We start from the raw sequence: 14,382 nt of genomic DNA on the forward strand, positions 1-14,382 counted from the left end.
GATTCCGAAGTTCCTATGTTCAACAGTAATTAGTTGGGTAGGAAAGATGGGGGGGGGGTCACACCTGGCAACCAATGAGCCCCTTTCTGCAAGATCTCTCCTATGGATTTAAAACTGTACGAAGATAGAGAGTTGCTTTTCCCAAGAGCAATATTGTCTGGTTCCAGAATTAACACTAAATACATTATTTCTGTTAAATGAGCCACTATAGCCTCTAGAGGGCCATGAAAATTTATGTCCCAGGCTTTTTAGACTCATCTACCCACGTACTAAAAGGGTCGTGGGTGGTGCTGTGGTCTAAACCACAGAGCCTAGGGCTTGCGGATCAGAAGGTCGGCAGTTCGAATCCCCGCGACGGGGTGAGCTCCCGCTGTTCGGTCCCAGCTCCTGCCAACCTAGCAGTTCGAAAGCACATCAAAGTGCAAGTAGATAAATAGGTAGCGCTGGGGCGGGAAAGTAAATGGCATTTCCATGTGCTGCTTTGGTTTCACCAGAAGCAGCTTAGTCATGCTGGCCACATGACCCGGAAAAACTGTCTGTGGACAAACGCCGGCTCCCTTGGCCAGTAAAGCAAGATGAGTGCTGCAACCCCAGAGTCGTCCGTGACGGGACTTAAAAGTCAGGGGTCCCTTTACCTTTACCCATGTACTATCTGAAACCAAAGGGTTTCCCAATATGAATACTAGCACTATTTTCCACTTTCCTACCCCACTATAATTGGAAACACCCTCAGAAAACAGCCTCAGCCTTAGTGTCTCTCCCTTGCAGTAACTTCCTTCGTAATAATAATAATAAAAATAAAATTTTATTTATATCCCGCCCTCCCCAGCCGAAGCCGGGCTCAGAGTAGCTAACAACAATAAAAGTAACACAGCATTCTAAAATCAATTCATTCGAAAATCAATTCAAAATCAAATTAATGGCAACCATTGGGCTTGAGTTCTGTGAGGATTACCAAAGGATAATCAGGCTGTGCCTTGGCCAAAGACCTGGCGGAACAGCTCTGTCTTGCAGGCCCTGCAGAAAGATGTCAAGTCCCGCAGGGCCCTAGTCTCTTGTGCCAGAGCGTTCCACCAGATCGGGGCCACAGCCGAAAAAGCCCTGGCTCCGATTGAGGCCAGCCTAACCTCCCTGTGGCCCGTAACCATTTGGGAGGGGAATATCCACCATCTAAATATATCCTTTGAGGTGACTCTTTGGGGAAGGACCACAGTTCAGTGGTATAGCATCTGCTTTTCATTTAAAAGTATCCGGGTTCAATTCCTGGCATCTTCAACTAAAACAGGAGCAAGGTTGCACTCCCCCTGTTCCTCTCTCTGCATAGGTCATCCATCAGGGCAACCAAACCCATATTGTCATTGACTCAAGTTCTACCCATCGTCGGCTCTGGCTCCCCCTACTGTTGGGCTCCCAGCCTTTCACCCTACCAATCCCAACAGGTGCCGGCCACCACTGTTGCTCATTTGGAAATATTAGAGCCATACCAATGAGCTCCAGTACTCTCTCCTTTACGGAGGGTGGCTTTGCAATGGCTTCCAAGGGGAAAGGGATGCCAAAGGTTCATGAATGACTTTCCTACCCCCAATAGATAATGCAGCTGCAATAGAATACCTCATATGGAACAGTACCTTCTTTGAAGTCCACGCCAGGGACACAATCACCTGGGGCACACTTCAGTAAACACAGGGCACAACCTCCTTGTCATTCATCAGTTCAATGTCAGAGTCGGGGAGATTCTTCATATGCTTGTACTTATTACTGGATGTCCTCTGGAGCCACAAAGAAGGGAAGAGGATGGAGAAGGAGATAAAAGATGTGAGGGATCACAGCTTCGGAGAATGAATCATATCTTACCCCCACCTGTACCCTTTACTTCTCCAGGTTTCAATGGAATTCCTTTTCATATAGCAGAAGTCCCAACAGATTAGCCATGGGAGCTGCCCATCCCCTCTGTAGACCCACCTGAATTATTGGTCATTGGTTTCAAGGCCAGATAAGGATGGCAGCCTTTTCCCCCTTAGTGTGAGAGGTGTTGGTTAAGATAGATAAGATAAAACTTTATTGGCATTAGCCAATAGCCATAGCAACAGTAAAACATTACAGTATACGCAGAAAAGGGAATTTGATATAAGAGCACAATTTAAAGTCCTGAATCAGCCGTCAGTTAGTGGCCCTTATTCTGATTGCCCCTGCTATGAACCTAGCAACCTCTGCTGTTATCTGCTCATTTTGATCTGATAGAAGAAAGGACATTGTGGCAGTGGTTGAGCGCCCTGGGATGGTTAGTACGAGTAGGGTGATTATCTCGTTCCTCAGGTCTTTGTAGAGAGTACAAGACAGGAGGACGTGGGCCGCTGTTTCGGTGCTACCATCTCCACAGGGGCAAAGACGTTTCTCAGGCGGGATCTTTTAGAATCGACCCTCAAGTACCGCAGATGGCAAAACATCCAGTCTTGCAAGTGTAAAAGCACGTCTGTATTTTGGGATAACAAGAGGTGTTGGTTGCTTGAAATGCAAATTGGCCTGAGAGGAATATGGTGATTGGAGAAAGGTCAGAAAGCCACCAACGATGCCTCCATAGATACAGGCCATGTTTGTATCCTACATTTAAAGCAGTATTATACCACTCTAAGAGTCATAGCTTCTCCCCACGAATTCTGGAAAGTGTAGCTTGTTAAGAATGCTCAGCACTTTTAGAATAACCCCTTATCCCCTCACCCAAAGCTACAATTCCCTGGGAAGAGGGATTGATTGATAAGCTACTTGTCTGGATGCTATTTCTCCATCTGCCAGCTATTCTGGATCCATCTGTGTTGCTAGACCCCTGTCCCCTCAAACAAGGATTACCTTGACCGGTGAGAGTTCCTGGTGAATTAGCTTCTTAAACTCACTCTTCTGGAACTTCTCCGTCTCGGCCACCTTCTTGTGGTTTGCCTTGGAGTTGCGCTCAATCATGTTTGTGAAGGCTTTGTACAGGCTTGACATCTTGCGATGCTCAGATTTTTTTCCTGCAAGTAGGAATGAAGGCTGATCACAACAACATAATAAAAGCCTGCTGGATCAGGCCAAAGGCCCACCTGCTTCAGCATCCTGGCTCAACTGGTATTCAACAAAAAGGGTTTATTGTATGAGCCAAAAGCCGTAACAATTTAACTGGTAGTCAAAGACATATCGTGGAAGGGCTAGGAGTCCCTTCTTAGTGCAGCAGACTGAATAGGTCACTGTAGGTCTTCTTTTTATGGACCACCTTAAAATACCTGATGACCCTGGAGGACCCATTCATGATTTTCATTCCATTTTGGAAGCAACTGCAATGTGCTTCGCTAGATGCTGAATTATTTGTAGCTGTGCTCTTGTTGCTTCTTTTATTTCTTATGTTGCATCTTACTGTATTGGAATCTGCACTCACAGAATTCAGATTGTAATAAAATGCAATAAAAGATGCAATCGAAATGCAATGAAAATTCAACATGAAATTTTAATGCAGACGTGCCCTGGACCACCTGAATGAAGCTCATGGATCCACAGATTGCAGTTTGGGTACCACTGTTGCAGGGGTGCCACTGTGGGTACCCACTGCGGCAACGTGGGTATGCAACATCACATGCACTACATGCAGGCGTGTGTGTGTGTGTGACGTCACACATCTGCGTTGCAGCGGCAGTGGGGACTCCTCTTCTTCCTCCTATCCACAGACAGCAAAACACCCTTTTCCATGGGGAGGGGCTTGGACTCGGAAACAGAGAGACCCACCCGCCAGAAAAGGGTGCCTCGCTGGCTGGCAGAGAAGGGCAGAGCTGAACTGCTTCTCTCTCGGAGGCAGTGTTGCTGCCGCCTGCCAGCGTTTTTCATTGACTTTGTGGGCACCCAGCCCCAAAAATTATATTATTATTTTCCTATTTTATTGAATTTTACAAGAAAAGAAAGAGAAAGAGAAAGACAAACAAAGAACAATACATAACATTGTAAACACATTTATATACTGTATTTTTCGCCCTATAGGATGCCCTTTTTCCCCTCCAAAAATGAAAGGGAAATGTGTGTGTGTCCTATGGGGGCAAATGCAGGCTTTCGCTGAAGCCTGGAGAGCGAGAGGGGTGCCCACCGACCCCTCTCGGTCTCCAGGCTTCGCGCAGCTCTCCGCAAGCCGTGGGAGCCCAGCGCTGGAGAGTTGCCTGCATGCCGAAGGCTGGGCGCGCTGAGCTCAGCACGACCAGGCTTCAAACTTCGTGCAGCTCTCTGCAAGCCGTGGGAGCCCGGCGCTGGGCTCCCACGGCTTGCGGAGAGCTGCCTGTTCTGGGGGCTGGGGTCGAGGGAAGCTCGGGCTTCCCCCACCCCAGCCCTGCACCTGGGGGGAAAATATTTTTTTTCCCTTTATCCCCCCCCCCCCAAAAAAAACTAGGTGAGCCTTATGGGCCGGTGCGTCCTATGGGGCGAAAAATACGGTACATGTTTTCCAAAATGCAAACTAAAAAAAAAGACAAAAGAAAAGGAAAATAATACTTTTCATAACCAATAATATTACCAAATTCATGCTTCAAACATTACAATATACAAATCCTAGTCAAAATACTATAAAAGACTTCCACCGCATTCTCCGCACGTCTTAATTATCTTGCTTGCCTTTACATCTGTTCTTCAATCATTTCCCTTCCTTAGGTTCTTTCATAATCAGTCCAATCTTTATGTTCTCTGTATTCTTCACAAGGTTAGTCTAAGCACAACCAAACTTTCATATTTGAGCCCTGCTTGTATAAATATTCATTTAAGCATTCTCATTGTTTCGGAATTATAGTTTTGGATTTATGCCTTATTAAATCCGTCAGGTACTTACATAGTTTACTTAACCATTCCCCTTTTGTTGGGATAGAATTTCCTTCCCAGTGTTATATTATTATATAATTCCAATGTTAGATATTATATAATTTCCTTTCCAAAATTATATTATTGTGGGCGCCCAAGCACCCATGGCCTGCTGTTGTAGCCATTTGATTTTCATGACCCATTTTTCTCCTGGCAAGCAAGCAAGTATCACCCAGGGAGCTACACCCCACAATTGAACAAAATAGGAGGCAGAGGAGTGAGAGGACGATTTGGCCATGACTCACACCCAAAACCGCCCATATGTTCTCCCACACAAATCATGGGTGTCTGCTGGAACACTTGGGATTAACCTGGAGAAATGACACCTGTTGACACAACAGGTGCAATCCTAAGAATGTCTACTCTGATGTAAGACCCATCAAGTCTAATGGGTCTTGCTACCAATTAAGTGAAGACAGGAGTGCCTGGCGTGCTCTGGTCCATGGGGTCACAAAGAGTCGGACACGACTGAATGACTAAACAACAAACCAATTAAGCAGGTGTCAATTTGCAGCCTCTCAGCTGTCAACCCGGAAGATACTTTTTTGTTTTTCCAATCAATCTTTATTACGGTCCAGAGACCCAACAAAGCAATGCACAATTCAGACAGCCTACCTCCAGGTTAAACAAGCATTTTGTTCAGACTTAAAGATAGGGATCATTGGTTCTTGCAACCACAGATAAAAACTTCGCCACTGCTAATGTTCTAGCGTTTGTCTGGTCTTCCAGTAGGAACCTGACATAGTGAGCCTCTGATTTTCCCGGGAAAGGTACCAGCAAGGGTTTTTTAAATTAATTATTTGGTTTTTGAGGTTAAAATTTTACAGTCACATATACAATATAAAAACAAGATTCCAAGGAATCTCTTGGACTTCCCTCCTCCCCCTTGTGGGTCCTATTGTCAATCATTTCCTCCTGCACAGGCTTTTTCAAACTTGGCCCTCCAGATGTTTTTGGCCTACAACTCCCATGATCCCTAGCTAGCAGGACCAGTGGTCAGGGATGATGGGAATTGTAGTCTCAAAACAGCTGGAGGGCCAAGTTTGAGGAAGGCTGCATCCTGCATCTTTTATGATAACCCAAATATTTTACCTCTCTATTGTGTCCAAAATTCACCAATGAACCACAAGTGGTCCAATCTTACTAACGATTATAACTGTTTACAATGGTCTTTAAGATACGTTATAAAATATTTCCCCATTCCTTATTAAAAGTTTGGCCTTCCTTATTTCTGATTCTGCTGGTCATTTTAGCCATTTCTGCATAGTTCACTAACTTCATCTGCTATTCTTCTCTGGTTGGGACGTTATCTTCTTTCCATCTCTGGGCCAATAAAATCCGTGCAGCTGTGGTCGCATACATAAATAGTCTTTTCTGCTTCCTAGGAATTTCGGCATCAACCGGGAAGATTAAGGACAGTCCAAAGGAAGGACTTTCTCACCCAATGCGTAGCTGAATTATGGAATTTGCTCTTCACAGGAGGCAGCGATGGGCACCAGCTTGGATAATAATAACATAATACAGTGGTACCTCGGGTTACATACGCTTCAGGTTACAGACTCCGCTAACCCAGAAATAGTGCTTCAGGTTAAGAACTTTGCTTCAGGATGAGAACAGAAATTGTGCGGCGAGGCAGCAGCAGGAGGCCCCATTAGCTAAAGTGGTCTTCAGGTTAAGAACAGTTTCAGGTTAAGAAAGGACCTCCGGAACGAATTAAGTACTTAACCCAAGGTACCACTGTAATAATTTATTATTTATACCCCTCCCATCTGGCTGAGTTTCCCCAGCCACTCTGGGTGGCTCCCAATCAAGTGTTAAAAACAATACAGCATAAATATTAAAAACCTCCCTAAACAGGGCTGCCTTCAGATGTCTTTTAAAGATAAGATAGCTGCTTATTTCCTTGGCATCTGATGGGAGGGCATTCCACAGGGTTGGCGCCACTACCGAGAAAGCCCTCTGTTTGGTTCCCTGTAACCTCACTTCTCGCCAGAAGGCCCTCTGAGGCTGGACCTCAGTGTCTGGGCTGAACGATGCGGGTGGAGATGCTCCTTCTGGTATACAGGACCAATGCCGTTTAGGGCTTTAAAGGTCAGCACCAACACTTTGATTTTGAAAGGGGATTAGACAACGTCATGGAGCAGAAGGTTGTCATGAGAGTTTTGTTCCATCTCCACAGTCCAAGGCAGGATGCCTCTGAATACCAATCACTGGGCCTCAGGTTCTGCTTTCAGGCTTCCCAGATTCAAAGCAGACAAAAGGAAGGGCTATAGGTTATAGGTGCCTAGCACATGCACCGTGATGTCATGATGTCACATTGCGACGTGATGTCATGACATCACGCACCCTGCAGCCTCAGAACCTGGCTTCTGGTGCCACCAGAAGTCAGGTTCCAAGATCCTGCAAGGCCTCAGAGAGCACAAGAAGTTGCATGGGGGGGGGCTACAGTATGGGTGCTGAGCTCAGGCCCCCGGGGCCCCCTATAGTGAAATCACTTCAAGATGCTTCATAAAAACTGATTCATATGTGAAAAAACAATGGGTTGCATTTAATGTTGAGGTAGACCATTGAAATTGATAGGCATGACAAACTTAGATCAATTAATTTCAAAGGGGGGGACTTGAAGTTGTCTGCAAAAGAATAATCATATACTGGTAATAATTCTGGTGCTGGAGGAGACTCTTGAGAGTCCCATGGACTGCAAGAAGATCAAACCTCTCCTTTCTTAGGGAAATCAGCCCTGAGTGCTCACTGGAAGGACAGATCGTGAAGCTCAGGCTCCAATACTTTGGCCACCTCGTGAGAAGAGAAGACTCCCTGGAAAAGACCCTGATGTTGGGAAAGATGGAGGGCACAAGGAGAAGGGGATGACAGAGGATGAGATGGTTGGACAGTGTTCTCAAAGCTACCAGCATGAGTTTGACCAAACTGCAGGAGGCAGTGGAAGACAGGATTGCCTGGTGTGCTCTGGTCCATGGGGTCATGAAGAGTCGGACACGACTAAATGACCGAACAACAATAAATCAATACACATTTGCAGAGCGAAATCATCGTACTCATCATCTAACACAACAAAATAATATGCCTCTGAACAGTAAGTTACTAGAATGCAATAGTGGGGCAAGGCTATTTGCTTCCCGCCCTGATTTTAGCTTCCCAGAGCATTTGGCTGTCTGCTATGGGATAGGGCTATAGTTCAGCAGTAGACATAGGTGCCAACTCCCTGGGAGCCTGGGTACCCGAGCACCCACAAAATTCCACATGAAGGAGCTGAGCACCCACAAATTTCAGTGCCAGGGCTATGCACGCTGTATGGCACCCATGGCCCTGAGCACCCACAGTCATGGAGCCATTCCTGGATTTCGCAATACAGTAAAAACCATGTACAGAACAATTGCATATATAAGAGTAGTCAAACACACACACAAACATATTCAGATACCAACTGGACTCACCATCAGCCTCTCATCATCAATGCATTTCGTAACATACCATTTTTCTATAAAGCACCAGTACTTCCACTGACAATGTGCTACAGTCTGAATTTTCCCCAAGTTGGTTTCAGGGGCTGGGGGCGCTGCTAAACCAACGGAGCTTCTTGGGCTTGCCGATTAGAAGATCGGCGGTTCGAATCCCCGCAACAAGGTGAGCTCCTGTTGCTCTGTCCCAGCTCCTGCCAACCTAGCAGTTCGAAAGCACACCAGTGCAAGTAGATAAATAGGTACCATTGTGGCGGGAAGGTAAGTGGCGTTTCTGTGTGCTCTGGCACTTGTCACGGTCCTCTGTGCTCCAGAAGTGGTTTGGTCATGCTGACCACATGACCCGGAAAGCTGTCTGTGGACAAACGCCGGCTCCCTCGGCCTGAAGCGAAATGAGCTCCGCAACAGTCACCTTTGACTAGACTTAACCGTCCAGGGATCCCTTACCTTTACCTTACCTTTCATGCATGGTGAATCCTTACATCACAGAAGTGAATTGGGCTAAATGGGTTTTTGATACATGCCTCATTCCCAACTCTGTGGTCCCAGGACTGCACCCACACAATGTAACTAAACCATTTTAATTTTTTTTTTAAGCACATTATTTTCTCCGAAGAATGCTGGGCACTGCAGCTAACTCCTCACAGAGCTACAAATTCCCAGCACTCTGAAGAAAGTGTGCCCCCCCCCCCCGGATTCTTCAGGTGAGTTTGCTTTAAATATGTATGCAGGTTAAACCTAAGACAGAATAAAACCCCAAGACTTACCCAGGTCAGCGCTGAGAAATTGGCCCGGGCAAATGCAGCATTTGCAAAAGCAAGGCACCCCACGCCAGCTTCCCTTATGCTGAGCGGTGAGAGAAAGTGGGAGGCGGATGGTGAGATTCCTTCTGGCCAAACCTGCTCTGCTGTTGTTGTTGCTCCATTTCCCCAGCGTTCCTGTTGGAACCCTCCCAGATGATCATATGTCAGGAAGGTGTTTATCCACGTGCGTGAGAGACAGGTTGAGAGAGATGGGGTGCAGGTTAGCTCTCTGCAGGAGATTGGGGTCAAGGGAATAAGAAGAATGAAAAAGAACGTTTCCTTTTAAAAAAATATATCTTTATTAATTTAAGATAAATACATCTATGAGAAAACAGACCTGCATACAAGTAAACAAACTTACAATCAAACAAGCAAATAACAGAAAAGTCAAATAAACCACCACACTATAAGATAATTAATTAATATAATTATAATATAATTAATATAATTATCATTATATATACTCCTGATACTAAACACAATTATAAAACTTAGAGAAGAAATTTAAAACTGACTTCCAATTAATCTCACTGTACTTTATCTATCCATTGCTTTATACTGCACAGTTACATATTTCTTATATAATTTTTTTTTGCCTCCCAACGAACGTATATTTATACAAGTCAGGGATCAGTCTAATTCTGCCAAGATGTTTCCTTTTATTCCATAGTTTTCTAAATATTCTTTAAAGATTCCCCAATCCTTAGAGACTTTTTGTTTGGGTTGGCCTCTTCCTCTTCCTGTTGCTTTCGCTAGCTGCAGATATTCTACCATTTTATTTTTTATGTTTTATTTAGAATATCTGCGAAAAAGAACGTTTCCTATGCTCTGGAAGAAATTATAGCTGTTCTCTGCCTCCACAGCCAGAGGCAGCAATGATTCTGAATACAGTGGTACCTCGGGTTACATACGCTTCAGGTTACATATGCTTCAGGTTACAGACTAACCCAGAAATCATGCTTCAGGTTAAGAACTTTGCTTCAGAATGAGAACAGAAATCATGCAGCCTTGGCGCAGCAGCAGCAGCAGGAGGCCCCATTAGCTAAAGTGGTGCTTCAGGTTAAGAACAGTTTCAGGTTAAGTACGGACCTCCGGAACGAATTAAGTACTTAACCCAAGCTGCCGCTGTCCCACTGCCGCACAATTTCTGTTCTTATCCTGAAATAAAGTTCTTAACCCGAGGTACTACCTGCGGGTTAGCGGAGTCTGTAACCTGAAGCTTTTGTAACCTGAGGTACCACTGTACCTGCTAAAACAGCCTAATGTGGGTCACCTGTGCTCTTGGAATGTTGATTGACTGTTGGGATGAGAAGGGGAAATTGGAATGGCATTTGTGTAGGATGGTTTGGCTGGCTGCAACTATGAGAGAACTGACATTCATCCGAAAGAATAATATAATCACAGTGTTGGAGGAGATCCTGTGTGCCGTGTAATTCAACCTTCCCCAACCAGATGTTCTACAAATGAAGTTGAACCATGACTCCCAACCATGACCTTAACGTTGGTCATACTGGCAGGAGCTGAAGGGTGTTGGTGTCCAAGAATATCTGGAGGATGCCACATTGGAGAAGACCAATCTAGCAGGGCACTGCTTCATTTCTTGAAGGAGCAAATCCAGCATATGAGTGTTGGAAGATTCTGTTCCACCTTAAGGAACAGGCATGATTCTTGAGTGTCACATGCCTGTCTACACAGCTTGCTGGGAACTTCCGTTTGTGTATAGCCTCAGAGAGCTGCAAGCAAAGATCCGAATACTTGCAGATAAAGTTACATCGTGCAAGAAAGTGTATCCAGAAAGGACTCATTCAGGTGTCCTACATGCCAGGAAACAAAATTCCTGCAGATCTGTTGTCTAAGGTTGTTCACAGAGAACAACTTAAGGTTTATGTACAGTGGTTGCGGTTAGGCTGAAATACTGCTACACAGGTTACACAAGTTACACGGAAAGGGGGAGGATGTTGGGATATTCCGTTCCACCTTAAGGAACAGGCGTGATTGTTATGTGTCACATGCCTGTTTACACTCCAGCACAGCTTGCTGGGAACTTCTGTTTGTGTATAGCTTTTGCTTTTGCTGTCTTGCTTTGGACACGAAAGGGATCAGACATGTTTCCTTTTGTCCTTCTGTATGCTGAATAAACTGCTTGTAAATATGCTCACAAGCAGCATATATGCTCACGGGACGCGGGTGGCGCTGTGGGTTAAACCACAGAGCCTAGGACTTGCCAATCAGAAGGTCGGCGGTTCGAATCCCCGTGATGGGGTGAGCTCCCGTTGCTCGATCTCTGCTCCTGCCAACCTAGCAGTTCGAAAGCACGTCAAAGTGCAAGTAGATAAATAGGTACTGCTCCGGCGGGAAGATAAACGGCGTTTCCGTGTGCTGCTCTGGTTCGCCAGAAGCGGCTTAGTCATGCTGGCCACATGACCCGGAAGCTCTACGCCGGCTCCCTCGGCCAATAAAGTGAGATGAGCGCCGCAACCCCAGAGTCGGCCACGACTGGACCTAATGGTCAGGGGTCCCTTTACCTTTTTAAATATGCTCACACAACTTCTCCTGCCACTTCTGTTGCGTAGTGTTTAGTCTGCTGAGTAGCGTGTCACAGCTTCTGAAGCTTCTGAAGCTTCTGAAGCTCAGGTCGCTGATGCTGCACCAAGGACTGGAGATCGCCCGGCCAATTTGTTGTTAGCCACCCTGAGCCCGGTTTTCTGAACCAGGAAGGGCAGGGTATAAATAAAAAAATATTATTATTATTATTATTATTATTATTATTATTATTATTATTATACTGTCTTCCTCTTCTCTGGGAGGTTCAGGTTGGGGAGGCGATCTCCACCATTCTTCCCCTGTCCAGTGCCTGAGAGTCGGCCACTGTGAGAACAGGATTCTGGACTAGATGACAGCTTTGGCTTAATCCAGCAGGGTTCTATCTAGACCAGCCTTTCTCAACCTGTGGGTCCCCAGATGTTGTTGAACTACAACTCCCATCACCCCTAGCTAGCAAGGCCAGAGCTCAGGGATGATGGGAGTTGTAGTCCAACAACATCTGGGGACCCACAGGTTGAGAAACACTGATCTAGACCAATTCATGGAGGATGAAGCTACCAGTGGCTACTACTGGTATGAAGGCTATGTCAGAGTCAGCCTCTGAATAGCACCACTTGCTGGGGGTTGCATCCAGGGCAGATCCTGTGTACTCGGATGCCACTGAGTTCAGTGGGGAGCTTACTCCCTGTTAATTGCATATCAGATTGCAATCTCTGAGCTGTCAACCGGGAAAATGCAGGAGAGGCAAAAGGAAGAACTTCTTCACGCAACACATACTTAAAGTGTGCAATTCACTCCCACAAGATTGAGTGATAATGGCCATCAACTTGGACAGATTTGAAAGAAGGATTGGGCAGATTCACAGCTGTCAGTGACTTCATGTTACCTCCAGTCAGGGCCTTGCAGAGCCAGGCAGAGGCCCGGGCCAGGTAGATAATGTGCCCCCCCTTTTTTCCCAGCCATGTTAGACCCATTGCCGTATGCTTGACCCACACAGCCTTGAAAGTTCAAATTGAGCCTCTCTAAGATGTCTAATATTTCAGTGGCCATTTCTTCTCCAGTCTTTATGGAACATTCATGAAAACCAAGAAAGCGCTCTTCAATTACAAAACTTTTACCTTCCCTCCTCACATATCTGATGATGAATGATAACTGCTCTTGGTGAGAGGAATATTTAATAGTTCAATAATGTATTTAAAAATCTATTTTTTAAGTAGACAAATTTGACTATTAATTATAATTAAAACCTCTCCGTCTTCCTTTTCTACTCTTAAAAAAGATGTATGCTTGTGAGAAAGCCACTATTGCTCATAAGCCACTATTTCTTTAAAAAACATGGTTCCCACCAAATTTTATCCTCATTGAGCTATATGTACTCCTCGGGTGTAAGTAATATTCCTGGCCTAGTCAACAAAATTTTAAACAAATGGCCACATCTTCATGAATTTTTCATCATTAAAAAAAAAAAAATAGCGATAAGAAAGCCAACACACTTATTTTTAAGGTATGTGTGGTTTTAATTTTTGGCAAACAAGATTTCAGACAAAAACTCACCAACTTTTAGCAGCATGAAAAACATGGTCCACCATCACGTTTGCGGCGCGCTGGCTGCTGGAGCCTTGGCCGCCTCCACCCAGCTGGCGCCCATTCCGTGCTCCTCTGCGGAGATGATCGCAGGCCCCGCCCCAGACGCCAGGGAAGCTTTTCTCTCTCGCTGCCAGCCATGGCCCCAGGGAATCCGCCCACCGCCACTGCCGCCTTTGTGCCTCCGCGTTCGCCCCAGTGGATCCCCTGCGATTGTGAACATGCTGACGAAGGCCCCCTTTGGAATCAGAGGCCTGGGCCAAGTGGTCCATATGGGCCCCCCCCCCCCGCTCTGTCTGCGCCTGCCTCCAGTCAGATGGTGCATGCTTCTGAATACCAGTTGCTCAGACCTGCAAATGGAGATAATTGCTGTTGGACCCAGGTCCTGCTTGCCAGTTTTCCCTGGGCATCTGGTTGACACTTTGAGAACATGATGCCGGAATAGATGGGCCTTTGGCCTGATTCAGGATGGCTACCAACCCTTTAGGTAAGGCATGTTCAAAGTCTGTTTCAGGTGCCTAATCCAGCCCCCGTGGCAGTATATGTCCTGGAGTAAAATCCTAAAAAAAAGCTCAACTTTGGTCGGTCCTCACGCACGTCCACTTCATCAAACCTGGCCCTCTTTGAAAAAAGTTTGGGCACCCCTGCTTTAGGTAATTGCTTCCATTATCCAGCTGCTCTCACCATCTCCTGGCATCCATGTGGAATTAACTCTTCTCCAACATAAGCTCATTAAGTCTCTGTACTGGAGGCACCAGCTTGCAAAGGTGATTAGGGGGCCAATGTTGCTCGTGTGATGTCCCGACGTCACACGTGTGACGTTAGTACATTGGGAAGAGCCACGAGTGGGGACAGATGTGGTGGCCCTGCAGCTTCAGTGGTGTGATGGCCTGGGACTTGGGCTCGGAGCTGGAGGAGTCTCAATCTGCACCAGATCCTCTGCTTCAGGCAGCATCTGAACTGAGTCTGGGGCCTGATTCTGAAGAGCCCCAGTCTGCACAGGTTTCCCTGCAACAAGCACCTCCTGGGCCGAAGCAGGGGCCTGAGCCTGCACTGCCTCCAGATGTGTGGAGTGCCTTGTTGCCTTCAGCTGGGCAATCACTTACAGC

Source organism: Podarcis tiliguerta (genome assembly GCF_965153285.1).
Source record: "Podarcis tiliguerta genome assembly, chromosome: 16".
NCBI lineage: Eukaryota > Metazoa > Chordata > Lepidosauria > Squamata > Lacertidae > Podarcis > Podarcis tiliguerta.